Source organism: Pteropus vampyrus, unplaced genomic scaffold, assembly GCF_000151845.1.
Source record: "Pteropus vampyrus isolate Shadow unplaced genomic scaffold, Pvam_2.0 Scaffold140, whole genome shotgun sequence".
Lineage (NCBI taxonomy): Eukaryota > Metazoa > Chordata > Mammalia > Chiroptera > Pteropodidae > Pteropus > Pteropus vampyrus.
This window is the reverse complement of record NW_011888921.1, coordinates 3,115,427-3,131,698: the sequence shown is the minus strand read 5'-3', so window position 1 is coordinate 3,131,698 and position 16,272 is coordinate 3,115,427. Positions and strand designations below refer to the sequence as shown.

The 16,272-nt window shown below is 38.9% G+C and overlaps 1 long non-coding RNA gene across 2 annotated transcripts in view; it reads right to left on the bottom strand.

Moving 5' to 3' along the window:
- The window catches only part of LOC111744732, a 98,165-nt gene that overhangs the window by 9,067 nt on the left and 72,826 nt on the right, over window positions 1-16,272 (bottom strand). For both annotated transcript variants that reach the window (XR_002782298.1, XR_002782297.1), the window contains exon 4: window positions 610-711. This is a non-coding gene — a long non-coding RNA (uncharacterized LOC111744732). The remainder of the gene's footprint in view (window positions 1-609; window positions 712-16,272) is intronic.

Sequence of the window (16,272 nt, the reverse complement as noted above, 5' to 3'; positions counted from 1 at the left end):
CTACTCTTTTCTAGAAAACCTTCCCTGCCCACTGGCCTGAAAGAGGCAGTTCTAACCTCCCATGGGTGAACAATTGACCAAAAAGGAACCAATGCATTGCCTAGGTAATGGCCTATGATTCATGTGGCCCAGCTCAGATAAATTGGACCAATCAGATTTCTCTCACCAATGTGTGTCAAGAGACACACAGCCCCTTACTATCAGAGGTGTCAGGGAGGCCACTGGAGCCACATGCAAGATGAGCAAGCAGAGGAATCTGGCCAAGACAGAGGAGAAAGAAGCAGAAATATGGACAGAGCACAGATGAGAAGGCCATGTGGAGATGAGGGACACAGAGTTACTCCAGTAGTAGATTCTAGCTTCCAGCAACACCCAGCCTGACTTTCATCTTTATCCTCTGAGATTCTTCCATAAACTTTCATTCAAGTCCCTTCTGACTGGAGCTAGCTTGAACAAGGTTTTGTTACTCTGCAACCAAAAGAAGCTCAGTTGAAACATAGTTTCCCCAAAATAGATGCCTATGTCTAAAAAAATTATTCTAGACATGCTGCATTGTCGTTTGAATCTCCTGTTAGTGTTTCAATAATAATAAACATAGTGATCACCTACTGAAACTTTCTTTTGTGCCAGGAAATGTGCTAAGGGCTTCTCACACATTATCTCATTTCTTCGCATAGCAGAAATGATGTGCTATTATTATCCCTGTTTCACCTGTAAGAAAAGTTAGAGAGATTAAGTAAAATTGCACTTTCCAAAGGTCATGCACTTTCCAAATGGCAGACCCAGCACCTAAGTCGAGTTGGTATGATTCCAAGTCTGTGCTCTTATTCATCCCCAGGATGTTGTCTCCTCCATCACCTGACAAAGCAGGATAAAGCCATGTCACTGCTTCCTGCAGGCATGTGGTTACAAGCCTCCAGAGGTTCTCCTGAGAATGGCCGACATCCCAGTGCTACAAGCCAACAGGGATGCCCAAGGTGGGACTGAGAATTATGGAAACAACCACAGATATTGCCCACAACTTCCTGGTGTGTCCCGAAGGGCATCAGACATGTACAAGCCCCACCTCTGGCTCACGGCAGGCTTTTGAAAGGAAATGTAGAAATAAAAGCATGTTAGGAAAAGCAGCTATGCTTGCGCCTACAGCAGTGATGACCTTTTGAGAAACAATTTCAAATGTATTGAGTAACAGATCAATTTGTCTTTTTTTAATCCTCCCCAATTCAACCCCCTGTTAAACATCTTTTAAAATTAACATTTAAAAAAATAATTTGGGGGGGAAGATTTCCATTGTTAGGCTTATGTTGTATTGACATAAAACCCAGGAAACTTGTTCACTTGTATAGGAAAAGATAAAAATAAACACAGGTGGACACCATAATGAAGTATAGATGGCAGCATAATATTTACTAAGATGTTCAATCCCCAATTCTGATCAGTCACTATTGATTGTTCCTCCAGAGCATCTTCTAGGATAATAGAAATAGCATTAAATAGGGATGTTTTATTCAAAAAGCTTTTACCTTTTCAGGGCAGATACATGACTTATAATGGGGTCAGTGCATGAGCAGAACACTCCTATGAGAAGGCAGTGATAAAGGCAGATAGTAATTAAATGTGCCCTAGAAGTTGTTGTTTTTTTAAACTAGAACTGTAATTACAGGGATACTAAAGATGTAAAGTATGTAGTTAAGGTTTCGTCAGCACTTTTATTGTAATACTTAGTGAGATTAGTCATTTTCGTTGTTCCCTTTCGATGCCCAAAATGGAAGACAGCTGTTTGTGCTCTAAAAACTGTTTTTTAAAGGATAGTTCCCTGTGTTTATCAAGTGTATTTTGCCACCAGGGAAACGTATTTTAAAGCTTTTGCACTGTCAAAATGAAGTGAGTAGGAATGATTGCTTTGACTGTTACTCCTACGTAAGGACAGGAAGCTTTAACATGTGAGAAAGCCATGCAGACATGATAGAAAATATCTGGGCACACAGGTACTCCAATTTCCATCTCCTCCTGCAAAGAGGTATTCCTGATGACCCTAAATTCATTCTCAGATGTGGAGAGTACTACAGACGTATTTAGAAGCAGTTCTGTGAGGGCTGATTATCAACATCACAACCAGCACATAACCCAAAAACAGAAAGCCAGCTTCTTTTGTAAGGCTGTACCTCTTGGTAAATCAAATCTAAATCCAGAAGTTGTGACTGGACCACATGTATTCATTTTCCAAAGTATACACCTGAAGAATTTGTTTCCACAAGTACATTAAATATTTGCAGGGTAACACACCAGAAAGTTTGAAGCTTAATTAAGTTTTAAACAAAGCCCATGTTTATCATTTGTTTTTAGTTCCAACTTGCCAAGTTTCTCCAAGAGAGATGATGTTTATCTCTCTTCTATGGATGCTTTGAAAGCTGTCATCCTTTTTACACCAGAGGCACTCAGTTGTTTTATTCTCCAATTCAATCAATGATCTAATAGGAAATCTAATGTGCCACTTTGCAGAAGGGGTTTTTAAAAATCTATAAAATAGCCCTGACCTTTTTTTCCTTTGTTTTTATCATATATTATTTTAGGGGGTGTGTTGTTGTCATAGGTCCTGACACTTAATAAAATTATACTCTAGTTAGTGAGGTAAAACGTAAAGACATATACCAATTAAATTACCAACACAAGTCAGCATATTAAAAGATATTGTCGGCACAGATAGAAATATGTAGCTCAGACACCCCTTAAAAGACTCATCACCGAGTTGCAAGGACTGTGGTGAGCTGACAGCCTCTTGCTGTTGGCTCTTTCAGCTTTCAAACAAAGGTCACGCTCTTCTTAGGAGGTCCCCAAACAGTGACTGACCAAGGCAGGAATGCAGAGCCTGGCCATATCCACCCAACGAGTATTCCTCTGACAGGCCATGCTTGCTCCAGAACCCTCCACCGGGCTGGCAGGTACTGCTAGGTCTGCTGCACACAGCTTCATGGCTCCCCAAGCTCAGTCCCATCTCCCCTTCTGCCCCTTTCAAAGTGGTCACTCCTCAATAAGCGTTTGTCTCAGACGTTGACAGAAATCAAGAAAGGGTTGGGACTTGGACTCGATGTATGTGTTAGGAGAAGTGAGGGGGTGTTAGAGAGAGTATTAAAGTCCCCCAAGGGAATTGTGATCATTAATGAACTTTAGATCCAACTGCCTTCGATGATATCTGCACTTGGAAAGCAAGGAAAATTAAGAAGCAGTGAAGGAGAGACCTGGGCAAACCAGTCCACTGTAGGCCTAGGAAGAAGAGTCAACCCTGTATCGTCCCTCTACTGAGAAAAACATTGCAGTGATGCAGTAGGGGAAAGTACCTGTCTCGCACTCAGAAAAGCTCAGCTGGAGTCCTAGCTCTCTATTTGATGACCCGTGTGATACTGGACAGGTCATTTCTCCCTGGACCTCCCTCGTTCACTGAGCATGATGCTGATTCTCCTGGCACACTTCACAGAGCAGTTATGTGGGATCAAGTGAGATGGTGCACACGAATGCATTTTATTGGCTGAACAGCCCTAGGAAACCATAAGGTGTTATTACCATGCCACATCTGAAAGGCTAGGAGGAAGCATGTATAATGGTGACTGTGGGACACTGCCACCACCTCCTTCAGACACAGAAGGTGTACAAACCTCATCTACCTTGGTGAGGTCAGTTCCCCTGCTCCCCAGCATCACTACCCCAAGTCTCAGCACTCATGCTGAAGACATATTGAGCAGATCCCCACCTTTTCAAATATATACTAGTTAGTCATTTTATTATTTTCTTCCTGGCATATTATAATTTAATTTGGGGATCCTGGCACAAAATATACATTCAATAAATATGGTTAAGTTGAAGTGATCCTTTAATTATTTATTCTATTGGTCTCTAGAGGTTTTGTGATAGCTTTTACAAACTGATTTTTTTTTGATACTGTAACATCCTATTCTTTATGTCAGAGTGAATGATATAGTCATTAGTTGTTAAATAACACGTTAGCTTCTGCCTTCACTAAGAGATAATAACTTGAATTCAATGTCAATATATCAGGGCTGCATGAAAATAAATATTGGACTTTGGCTTATCTTTAGTGACTTTTATCCTAAAAAAGTACTGAAGACTCTCAAGTATTTCTTATGATGCATAATCTTAAAAATTACTGTCTTTTGGAATGAGAAGGGGGGTAAATACATTGCCTCTTATTTTGTTTTTGTTTTGTTTTTTCCTGTTCAGTATCCCTTCCCCCAATTTCTTCTAATAATAACACTCCTACATTGTGAGGGAACCACTCTCTCTACCTCCACTTAGCTTTGTGGAACTGCCAATCACAGTAACTATGGCCCTGGCCTCAGGCTAAGCCCACAGCCCAGATGGGCTACATCATGGTACTCATCCCCCCAGCCTGACTGACCCAGGGATGTAGATGCAACCTGAGCTGGGCTAAGTGAAATAATTTATAGAAAAATACTGGAAGAGCAGAGTTCTCTTCTTTCTCTGTGAGGTCAAGGTTGGGCTTGTGTAAACATAGAGCTAAGGTCAAACTCCTCCTTTTCCTCACCGCATGAAGGTCTGTGTACAGTGGGAGAAATGAGATCAAACTCCCAAAGAAGCAAAACTGAGAGAGGAAGAATGGAGAAGAGAGGAAAAGAGAGATAGGAAGAAGTGTCGAGATGGGGAGAGGGAGAGAGTGGAGGAGGAGACGAAAGAAGTAAGATTAAAGAGAGAGAGAATGAGAAGAATAGAGAAGAGGTTAGAGAGAGAGAAAGAGAAAAGCGGAGGGAGGGTTATAGAGAAGAAAGAAAAGAAAGGGGGTAATAGGAGAGAGAGAGAGAAGAAAAGAGGTAAGTGGGTTGGAGAGGGGAGAGGGAAGAGGAAAGAGGGGGAAAGGTAGAGATTACTGAGGACAACTATGTAAATAAACTATAGACAAAGCGAACTGTTTCCACATTATCATGTTGGTTCGCTTACTGACTAAACCCCCGAAGAATTATGAGAAAGTACAACATTTTGTAATTGAAAGAAATAACATACTTTTCTAGAATAGAGGGTACAAATCATCTTAGAATAATTTTAGGATCATGACCTTGAAAACTTTGAAACATTATGCAAAACAGGGCAACATTATTATTTCTCCACCTTATATAACTCGGTAATTAAGATTCTTCAGTCAAAAATTACATCTTTGCATTCCTCTCAGTGTCTTGGATGTAGCAGATACTCAATAAATGTCTGTTAAATTAATATGGTATGGATGGACAGTAAACACATTGAAATTTGGAGGGTCTCAAATTGCATCCTCAAGGCTATAGCTAAGATCCCATAATAAAGCGAGAAGTAACACTTGTCTGTGGCTTTCTCAGCCTCCTCTTTATGAACACTTTGATCCCTTTTTGGCACCCACATTACCCCCCAGTGCTTTTGCCACTTCTCATACAATAAAACCTGCTTTCAAGGGACAATCCAACACTCCTGCTAGAGAGTTGTAAAATGTCAATAGAATTTAATGTTCTGTTCTTCACAGGGCCCTTCTAAGGGCATTTTAAGAGGAGACAAAGGGAAAAAAGCTTTAAAATCACAAAATGAATCTTTAATTCTGGAATTTCTGGCCCAACTGAGCCAGTGTGAGAAGCACTTGGGATGATGGTACAGGAAGGCAGAGGCTTCCTAGGACTCCTGTGGTATCACAGGTGCTCATTTATGTGCTAGTTCTGGGTGACAGTGGCACAGTCGGGGTTCAGACAAAGAATTCCTGAAATCCTGACCACTGGTTGCCAGAAGTAAGCCCATCTGGTTGAGTCTTACTTCATTTGTTTATGTTTTGCATTTTTCTTGTAGGAAAAGACGTAGTTATTTTGGCCACATTGTGCCCACTGAAATCACAGAATGTTTTCTAATGCTTTTAATGTCCATCCTGAAAAAAAACAAATTTATTACTATTTCACAAGCCCAGATTGTTTCTCAAAACCTGTAAACAAAATATTTCTTATATATAAAATATCATAGAGAAACAAAAAGGGGGCAACTAAAAAGACTCATCAATAATCAATTTTAATCTTATGCTAGAATTCTTTTACTCTGCTTCTGCCTTGATTTACTGGTGAGGGGAAAAAAAAAAAAACATGGCTTTCTCTAAGAATTTCCAGGTATTTTCTCCATCAAGGCCAACATTCATCTTGCTTGCCAACTCTGTTGGACTGTTAGTGGCTGACAACAGCCTTGTGTTGAGGAGGCTGCCAAAGCCATCTGAGAAAAAGCACACTGATTATTATCAACGTCTGCCATGGGGGTGGAAGGAGAAAATGGTGGCTCACATGCCATCCATTGTTTTTGCCACTGGGCATTCATCCACTCTTCTCTTTGTAACTGAACTCAGGTTTCCCCTGGATATGCAACCCATCCTTTCAAGCCAGCCCATGTATGCAGGGCGCAGAGTAGAAGATAAGACCAAATCTAAATTAATCAGTATTTCCCATTCTCTGGATCATAATGATAGGTCAATGAATAGTCAAATGACCCCATCAGAGCCAATGAGACTTCAGCAGGGGATGCCACGACAACGACTCACTCTTTTTTCTGCAGGATTTAAACTTGGAAGAATTTTATAGTTCTTAGTAGCTATCTTGCAATAATGAAAGAAAAGTGAAATCAATTCAGAAAAAGTGGAACCAAAACTCACTGCTTGAGAATGTAATCAACCCAGAGGAAGCAGAATCAAAATTGACAGGAGTAATTCCATGGCCATATTTAAAGCCAGGCCTGAAGCCATATTTTTGCTTTGCTTAAGCCAGTTTGGGTCAGATACTTCATTACTTGCAACCAGAAGAATCGTAACTGGATATAGCCATTAATTCTATTTCTTCCCTTGGCTATAATCTTTAACTAATAAGTTTTAAAATTAGTTTACCATAAGGAAGATATCAAACAAAATTGAAGGTGAAGACTTGTTGATAGAATTTTAGGGCTCTTTTTCACAATTCTGGGGCTCCAAGTTGCCAGAGAACTTCTAAGCAGTCCTACAAGAGAAATATGAGCTTCAAGAATATCTTGACCTAGTCTCCAATCCACCATACTGGAATCCTCACTCCACTTTGAGAAATAACAAGTGACTGGACAGCACAAGAAGGGATCCCTAGAATATGAGGGTGTCTTTCTCTCAAAGAACCTTGAGACAACCAATGAATACTTGCTGAGCACCTGCCACTTGCTAGGCCCCAGTCAAGGAACTGAGTCTACAGAGATGATGATAAAATATAATCTCTGACACCAGGGAGTCCATGAAGTAGCACAGGATGCTAACCTATATTAGCCACCTGATCAGCGTTCCAGCTATGCCTGTTCCAGCCCTTTGGAGAAGACACAGCATGTTCAGATGATCAATCAGGGTTACACCCATATGGAAAGAAAGCATGCACTACAGATATATATTTTTTTTACTCTAAATAACTCGTTTGTGTACACACAGTACTCTATAAGGAAAGTGAAATCTCTCTTTTGCCTTCGCGTCACCAGAAATTTGCCTTGCAAAAAGGAGGGTCCTCAGCATGGTTTAGGTTTGCTTCAGTCTCACCAGTGATTGTTCTCTAAGGTGCCAATATTAGAAGCTTCCAACACCTCTTCCTTAAAGAGATTATAAGGACCCTGTGTTTTTGTTGTGTCACCATTTACGGGCCCCATCAAGACTAAGAGATTTGGGTGGTGATCACTTTGCAGTGTATACAGATGTCAAAGTATAATGTTAACACACCTGAAACTTAATGGTGTTATATGCCAATTTTACTTCAATGAAAAAAAGAACTAAGAAATAACAGCTCTCTTTAATACATCTCTCTGCACACTCCTATCTACTCTCATTGATTCTCAAATATCTATCTCCATCCCAGATCCTTTCCTGATCACCAGACCTGTAACGACTACTGGACAGCTCTACTTGGCTGTACCATGAGCATTTAAAGTACACCATGTCATAAACAGAACTCACTGTTTCCACCCCACCCTGCTCTTCTCCATCTTGGTGACCAGCCCTGTTTTCCACTGGGTTGCCCAAGCCAGAAGCCTGGTTTCATCCTCACCTTCACTCTTTATTCACTATTTCCCATTTCTCATCAAACAATACCTCTTGTAGATCTCTTGCCATCATCCGCTTCTTTCCATTGTTACTAGCACCACTTTGGTTCAGTTTACTGTTCTCTCTCTTTCTCTTTTTTGATTCTGTTATTCTCCTAACTAGTGTCCCCACCTCTGGTCTTACAAGCTCTAGTCCAGTCTCCACACTAATTTTTATAATTCAAAATATGATCATGTATCCCCCATTTAAAACACTTTAGTAAGACCTCATTATCCTTAAAATACAGCCATTAATATAATTCACCATACCTTTTGTTATCTGACCTCTGCTTACCTTTCTTGTTTCATGTAATGACAACTCCCCATCTTATTTTCCATAATCCGTACTGTTCTAACTTCAGTTCTCCAAATGAAAATGCCCACTATTGCCTCTGGGATTCTGCACATTCTGGCTGAAATGTTCTTTCATTGCCTTCTGTCTGTCTTCTTTCCCAGTTCCACATTCCTTCAGTTTCCTGCATTTCCCCTGCTTATTCTTTCAAGAAGTCTTCCCTGGCATCCTACATCCATATTGGTGTCTCTCAAATGTACTCCCATAGGGTGCCTGACTTACTCTAAACTGTAGCTCAAACCCACTGAACTGAATTACCTATTAGACCAGCGGTCCCCAACCTTTTTGGCACCAGGGACCGGTGCTCCTATGAGAACCTAATGCCTGATGATCTGAGGTGGAGCTGAGGCGGTGATGCTAGCACTGGGGAGTGGCTCCAAATACAGATGAAGCTTTCCTCGCTCACCCGCCATTCACCTCCTGCTGTGCAGTCTGGTTCCTAACAGGCCAAGAACCAGTATCGGTCCACGGCCTGGGGGTTGGGGACCCCTGTTCTAGACTATAAACACTTTGAGGGACAAAACCATTACATGTTTATTGTTGAGTTCCTGATGATAATAGAGGTTAGCACAGAACAGGACATCAACAAAGATGAATCAAATCAGTGAATGACTTAACAAAGACTCTTAAGTAGCCATGAGTGAAGGATAAATACAGATTGGCATTTTGATGGCACAAGGCATTTTAGCTTATATGTTAACTCACTGAATATGAGTTATATGCTATTTGCCATTGATGGCATTTCTATTCCTTGTGGTAAATGTCTGACAAGAGAGTTGGGCTATGCTAGTGAAGATGATATTCCTTAAAACTAATTGCCTGGCACTGCAATAATTCTGTTTACAACTATGCTAACTACAACTAAGAAACCACCTGATTTTTGATTACCTGCATATATGTATATATTTAAAACATATCACATAGAACTTGGAAGCTATAATTTCTAATTTCAATACCTCCTATGGTGTTGACTGCCTAGCTACAGGAAGTCACATATGTTCTCCCACTGTGGTGGCAGACCCCTAGAAGCCAGGTCTGTGCTGCATGATCCTGCCCCTCTCACCCTAGCTCTTTGATCCAAGGTGGACACGGACCCACAATAGCCCAATAAGACTTTCTCTTAAGAATTGGGAAGTTGGTGCTAATCTAGAGCTGAATTATTTGACTTAGTTTATAAATTTCCATGTTGCTTCATCTTCCCAAAGTCTTCTTGTTCAACTTCTTTCTATCCTATGAGTCTTCAGTATCATGTTAATAATTTCTCTATTTTCAAATTATTTTCAAATATTTTCTGTGACTTTTCACCAAAAGAACCTTCCTAACTAATGCCAACAGTATTACTAAAAATTACCAATGCTATATTTTCCTTATTGGTTCAAATTTATCAATGTCCACATTCTCTATTATTAAGGAAATTTTATTTAATAAGTTATAGAACACCTTATTAAATAAAAAGGAAATAATTTGATTGGATCTTGTTAGAAGTCTAAATTTCAAGAAGAGACAACTTTACGAGAAAATCTCTCTCAACCATTTGTAAAGAGAATACCTTACACACTGAAGCCTTGCTTTAACGCTCTACTCAAGGCAATATCCTGTGCAGTCTGATGCAACCCTAAAAGAAGAATATGGCCTGAAAGATCTACAGGATCTCTCACGCCAGTGGAACAACTTTTAATATAGCATCCCTAACATATAATCTAGTCCTAAGTGAAAAGAATATAAGGTAGGCCTCTAGGTTCTTCCAGCAATGACCAGCCATATTTTGAATGCTGACGCTTTTCTCAGAATCCTTTCTATATTAGAAAACATTAAAGCAAATTCAACTTTATAATTTAAAGCAGACTTGAAAATCATAGTAATAAGCCAATAAGAAATATTTCTAAATTCTAAAGGAGTAATAAGTCTTTATTAATTTATAATTCTACTATATATGCTCCTCTTTATACCCTTATGCTATTTATGCTAAAGGATATTTTAAGTGTCCTTAAAACTGACCTTTTTGCATCATACCCCAAATCTTTAATTAGTTGAAGAAAACAAATTGAAATTCCAGGAGTTTGAGTGAATATTTTATTTTAAATACTCCCTAAAAATCTTCTATTTCATATACACACACACACACACACACACACACACACAAGTAAGAAGAGATTAAGTTTTATTAGCTGTTTTCTTTGATAATTTATGTTTTGTTTCAAAAATGCTTCAGACACTTAGAAAATTATCAAATTGTACTGGGCAGCAGAAAATAATAAAAGTAACTTTATACTCATAGGCTTTGTGTGTTGCTATGGTACCCAACTTATCTATCAAACTGTCTGGACACAGGAAAGGACAGAGGGACATGTCTTTATCACCAGTGTCCAGCACCTGTTCAGCCTCCACCAAGCCCACTGGTTGTGAGTCCTGATGACTTCTATAGCAAATGAACTTTTCTTTTTGCTTCAGGCGAGGCAACCCTTGGTTGACCTCACAAATTTCAAGGACTTCGTCAGCTTACAATCCCTTATTTTTTTATTTTTTACGCCTACTGCACCTGGTCTTTCTAGGTGGTCTCCCATCCAAGTACTAACCAGGCCCGACCCTGCTTAGCTTCCAAGATCAAACAGGATTGGGCTTGTTCAGGCAAATGAACTTTTAACAGTACTTCATCGGATTAGCAGAATATACATGTAGCCAAAATTCCCATTAAAGGTTTTGCAGATAGGAATGGGTCTCTATATGAGTTTACAGTAGGAATCTGATGGAAAGAGACATTGCCATAGACTTCTCAAAGATGAGGCTGCTCTTTCCACCAAGAGACATCGTTAATGTCTCAAACTTTTGTAATATTACCTAGTCGCTTAGATTTAGGGAAGTGGGTGTTATCACAAAGTCCCAGCAAACTGAGCCTCCTTCAGAGAACAGTGATGCTGGCTAAAACCCATGGTTTACATTCCATCTTCAAAGTGAGATAATGCAAGAATGCCAAAAATTCAACAGAGTCTTCTCAAGTAACAATCTTGTCCTTGAGAGAGCCTTGGGATTTTGAGTTGTGGAATTTTCCATCCATTTATTTATTCTTTAATTTTCTATCATCTTTGCCTTCAATTGTTAATCGACTACTTCAGTCACAGCTGTACAAATTACAAGACTTTTTTTATTGGCTTAAGACATATACATTATTCATCTACTCAGTTTCATCTGAAGGAAATCCAAAAAGGACACAATTTCACTTTCTAATGAAATATTAAATCAGCTTTTTCTCCATGGAAACGGGGCTGAAAACTCCACCCATGAGCTATGTAAGTACAAAACTTCTTTTCTCTCAGAGCATTATGTATTTGATTTTATTAAAATATAGGCCTGTTTTTTTCCTGTTATGCTTCATAGCACTTGTATATAAATATGTAGCAAATTCAACGTTTTATTAGTTTGTGAAACTTTATGTACCGTAATGATATCAAGAACACATTGTGCCTTTCCTAGCAAATATTGACTTAAGAGGACACTTTGTTTACGCTTGTGCTACATCCTTAATAGAAAGCATGTACATATTGCGGGATTTGTTTTCCTCTAACTGTAAATACAGTGAAGCAGAAAATTCAAGAGGTGATTATACATCAAGTAATTACCTTTGCCTCTGGGTTGTTGATTGGACTAGATCCCTAATTAGGGTCATCATGATCCTCACTTAGCAGTCTCTTCTGCTGCTAGAGGAAATGAACTATTCCAAACTCAACACGTGCACACCTTTCTATGTGACAGAAGCCAGTTCTAAGTCGTAAAAACCTCATATGAAAAGAAGAAAATGGTGTTAGCATTAGTACTGGGGTGTGTATCAGCCTTGTACATTTGCCACAATAATAGGTTAATTACATAATATAAGATATACTTTCTCCTCCAGGAGATAGTTTACCACCCTACCAAGTAAAAGGGTTGTGAGAGACACTTATAGTGTGAAGAGAAAAATGTCCTCTTGTGTCCCTATCTTCAACCCAACTCTCCATGACTGAAGAATTAAATCCTTGAATAGTAACCATTAACCACTGAGCAAAAAGAGATGTGAGGTCCAAGCTCTCTGTCAGAAGATAAAAGTTACATTATAAAAGAGACAGTCATGGCTTTATAAGCAAAATAGAACTTTCTCAACATCTCATAGCCATCTCATTAACCAATAGTCTCTCATCATGAGTGATCATGGTTATTTAGAGTCAGAAGCAAAATATGGAGAGATTTGTCTGCAGGCAAGTGGAGACAAGGCATAATAAAGGAAGAGCTAGGCGTGTGAGGAAAATGATGAAGTGGACATACTTTAGTGCTTAATTCATAAGGAAGAAAATGTATCAACTAGAGCAGGGATTTAACCCTTTCTGGTTGAAATGTCAAATACACATGTAAATAATTATTTCTATTCCTTTTAGCATCAATCCACTCTAGATAGTTTGAACTTTTCTTTTGCCCCAATACTTGGGTTGATTTTAAAACTTGGTAAAGGCACCTCATAACACTTTTTCACATATAAAAAGGTACAATGTTCAACATCATTAATTGTTTTTTAAAACTCATTGATTCTGAGTTGAGGAAGTTATAATTTGTGATAATTCAGTTCTGAGCCACCCAAAAGTGTATCATTGAACTCACAACTGGGCATCTCAAATGACAGATAGAGAGAATTTCTGGAACATCACACTTCAGGGGCAAGGAGGGTGGCCTTGCAGTAGCTGATGTCGAAAAAGATCTTAAATTCAAATAATACTGTGTGCCCAGAACACACTCCAAAAGCATCCCGCAAGAGGTGAGCCTTATCTCCTCTGCAAAGTCTTGTACACAAACCTTGATATTTATCTGGTGATTTCACTTATTTCCCCACTTCAGGTTGCCCTTATGTTCATTTTTACCTTGTTTTTTGTTTGTATAAACATGTTGGGGCAAGGAAAAAAACTGTAGAATTTTGAACTTTATAATCCTTAGTGGAGAATTTTTGTAGTACTTTTGAGGAAAAAGGTTTGCTAACATGAATGTTTTGAGAAGTAAAATGGCAGAGAGGAGAGAAGGAGTGGTTATTTTCTTTCCCTGTTTTTCTCAAGTTAAAATGTTTTAAAGGGTTAGCACGCCTGATGTTTATATATAAATAAAAATGATAATGTTATATGACTTTTGTTTATCCCTGGAAATAGGGTAAAGTGGGGCAGGAAAGGGTAGAATAGGATATGACAGAACAGCCTGGGTCCAAAGAACATAAGGTAGGATGTGAGAGGATGTGGCAGACCACTAGACATGTAGAACTGAAGCAAACTCTCAAGATCATTGGTTCAACCCAGTTGTTTTAGAACTGAGAAACTGAGGTTCAAAGAGGGATCTTTGCCCGAAGACAAAGAATTGAACAGCTAGGGTTATTATATGAAAATAATAATTGTAAACATTTTTAACAAGGAAAATAAAAGTGCAAATTTTACATATTGGCCATTTACTAGCTGTGTTATCTGGAGCAAGTTACTTGACCTCCCTGTGCCTCAGTTTCATCATCTATAAAATTGAGATAATAATGGTACCTACTTCATAGGCTTACTGAGAAAATCAAATCAGTTAGTACTTGTAAAGCATATAGAAACATTAAGCATTTGATAAACATCATTATTATTATTACCACTACTATTGATAATTCAGTCCTTTCTCAAGAAAGTGAGGTTTTATTGATGAACTGGAAAACTCAATTTACTATGGATTGGCCTGTCACAATGGCATGGATGTCAACATTTTAGGATATACTGTCATGGAGCTTAGCTTTAGTTTAGAGGCAGACTAAGGTGGGCAATAGGAAGAGTCTCATCTCCGTGACTAATAGTCATTCATATATAATAACACTTAGGTAACAAAATTCATGTAGGATAAAAAATCTCCAAGAATGGAACTGAAAATCTAACTTTTCTAAGTCACAGATTTGATTTTTAGAAACCTTGACCAAATCACTTCTTCCTATTAGTGGTCTACATATCTGGTGTTAATAAGTTTTCATCTGAATTATTGTAAAGGTTAAATGTATTTAAAGTACTTTATGACCAGTCATTTTACTAGAATTATACATTCTTAAAAGCACAATGCATTTACAATTACAAAACGTTTCTCTTATTTTAAAACCACAGTGGGGAAAACCACTTGCTTTCTTCCAAGGATTTAACACTGACCATGAAAATAGAATATGCAGTCAGAATAGTCATGGAAAAATGTATTCAAAAGAAAGAACACTGAGCTGGGAAGCTTGGAGGGTTGGATTTTAGCCCCAGCTTTCTCATGCACACATCGTAAAGCTCTGGGCAAGTCATTTAGACTTCCTGGCACGCTTCCTTCCCTTTCCTGTAGAACACAGGATACATTAGATGATCTCTCTCCCTCTAATTCCATAATTCTAAATGTCATACCTATGTTTGCATGATTCCATGTGTCACCAGAACCTGTTGTATTTCAAAAAATTATTTAATAAATTATAAGCAATTCAAGATCTTGGAACTGACTTTCAGAACATCGCATAATCCTATTTAGGCAAAAACTTCAAACCCAGGAAAAACATCTTAGAATTGGGCCTTTTTTCGCCACCATTCACAATTCACAGAAGACAAGTCCACGTGTTCACACTTACTTTGTGTCTCGCATTAATTTGGGGGGGTGCTTAATAAACAGAAAGTGGTATTGTGTCTTTCAAAATAAAATGAAAGCCTAAGAGCATGTTTTATTCCTATAACATTTTAAGCATCTCAGAATGCTTTGATAACAGTTTTAGCTCTGCTTTTTTGTTTTTCTTCTCATTTCTGTGTTAACAGTGTAACAACTTTGTGAAGTAAACTGGGCCCAGGAATTACTGTGCCCATTTTACACATGAATATCTTGGGGGCAAAGAAACAAAATAACATGTTTCCCACTTAGAGTTGATGTTCCTCACTCTTGGATCTTCTGACTCTCAAACAAAACCCTCCATAGTAGAGGAGTGACCTATAGTCCACCTGCCTGCAGATCAGTCACTTGGCACAATGCCTAGCTCAGCTCCCTAAGAGAACAAAAGCTGTCTCCCCGCCCACTGCCCAGGTCACTGTCTGGGATCCAGCACAGAACTGAAATGGTGCTCTGAATACTTTAGCCCTTTTTGAGGACTTCCATGGAAAAATAAAATTCCCAGATAGAAACAATAGACTTATTGATGACCGAATTAGACCCTGCTTCCCATGCCTTGTGGTTTCTCCCCATAAATGTTTTTCCCGTAATTCAGTGGCTGCTTTGGGAGAGCTGTCCAGAACTCTTTCATCAGGGTTATTTTTTCATCCTAAGATTTTGGCCATCCCTCTCTTGGTTTATTTTTAAAAAGGGGAAGGGGTGGATCACGTCCTAGAGAGAAAGCTCCTACAAGGTCCTAAACATTTTATATCCAGGGGGATAATTAGAATTTGAGAATTATACCCCTTTTCGTTAACGGACTAAGGAGTGGACCAACTCTAAATCACAAAGACAGGATTCTGAAAACAAAGTGTAATTTTATATAACTCACTTCCCAGCCCCTGTGGTAGAAATAAGGCTGTGATATGTTTGAAATGCCTGCCCTGGGCCTGGTTGGCGACTGAAATCCAGCAGAGCCAGCGAGTTGGGAATGAAAGATCATACAGAGATTAGCTCCACAAGAAACATGCCTATGTTTACATAATATTCATGTTTCCAACTCCATAATGGTTTAATTTCATTTATTCCCCAAACTGAGTGGCAGAGACAGCTACTCATTGTGGGACATATGGTTACATTGCTCTTCTTGCTGGTTCTGTGAGAGGAGTATATTGTTGCGTTGC